A 1,567-nucleotide genomic window follows, 5' to 3' on the forward strand; every position below is an offset into this window, starting at 1 on the left:
AGATTGTTCCTCTGGTGATTCTGTTAGCCTCTATCAGCAGACATGGGAGACTAGCTCTCTTCTGAGTTTCAGTGCTCAGAGCACCTTCTTCAGGCAAGCTCTCCTCTTACAGGGAAGGGCACAGATATCTGGTGTTCGGACCTCCCTCTGGCCAAAGATGAAGGCCCAAAACAGGACCTTTCCCAGAAGCTGTGTTGCTTTGGCCTGTCACAGAAGCTGTTATCTTCTGTAGTCCACACTCTCACCTGTGCAGATTACTTTTGGCATAGTCTCCCAACCAAGATGTCTTCCGCGGATTCTGAGACACAGTCCTCTGGGGCTGGGCGGACACCTATCCTCTGGCTGGGAATGTGGCCAGATGTCTGGAGCCCGAAAAGGGCGCTGCCTCAGAAGCTCTGTGACTCCCACCTGTCCCAGAAGCTGTTAGCTTCTGTAGTGCACACTCTCACCTGTGCAGACTACTTTCGAAGGAGTCCGGAAGTTGAGCAGTTTTAACAGGTGTTGTTTCCTTTATTTCTTTCTTGATCCATATATCATTTGTATAAAGAAGGGCTACTGATTATTTGAATTGATTTTGTGTCCAAAACTTTTCAGAAGGTGTTTATCAGATATAGAAGTTCTCTGGTAGAATTTTTGGGGTCATTTATGTGTATTTTCATATCATCTGTAAATATCAATACTTTGAACACTTCCTTTACAATTCACATACTCTTGATCTCATTTAGTTGTCTCATTGCTCTAGCCAAAAGTTCAAGTACTATGTTGAACAGTTAAGAAAAGAGTGGGCAGCCTTGCTTTGTACCTGATTTTAATGGAATTACTTTAAGTTTCTCCCCATTTAACTTGATGTTAGCTATTGGCTTGTAATATGTTGCCTTTATTATGATTAGGTAAGAACCTTGTATCCATGATCTCTTTAAGAACTTTAACATGAGTGTTGTTTTATTTAACATGACCAGCTTTTTTAGCATCTAATGTGATGACCTTCTTTTTTTCCCTTTCTGTTTGTATACATGATGGCTGAGAATGATGAATTTTTGTGTATTGCACTATCCCTGCATGCCTGGGTTGAAGCCTACTTGGGCATAGTCAATGATATTTTTGGTGTGTTCCTGGATTCTGTTTGTAAATATTTCATTGTGTATTTTTGCATTAATGTTCATGACGAAAATTTGGTCTGAAATTCTCTTTCTTTGTTGAGTCTTTGAGTGGTTTATGTATTAGGATGACTGTGGCTTCATAGAATGAGCTTGGCAATGTTCCTTCTCTTTCTACTTTGTGGAATAGTTTGAGGAGTATTGGTATTAGCTCTTTGAAAGTCTGGAGGAATTCTGCTTTTTTTTTTTTTCTTCTTGTTAGAATACTTTTAGTGACAACTTCTATTTCCTTAGTTGTTATAGGATTATTTAAATTGTTTACTTGTACTTCATTTAATTTTTGTAACTGGTATCTGTCACGAAAATCATCCATTTTATTTAGATTTTCCAGTTTTGTAGAAAACAAACTTAGGATACCCAAGATACAAGATACAATTTGCTGAATGCATGAAACTCAAGAAGAATGAAGA

The sequence above is a fragment of the Mus caroli genome, chromosome 2 (assembly GCF_900094665.2).
Source record: "Mus caroli chromosome 2, CAROLI_EIJ_v1.1, whole genome shotgun sequence".
NCBI lineage: Eukaryota > Metazoa > Chordata > Mammalia > Rodentia > Muridae > Mus > Mus caroli.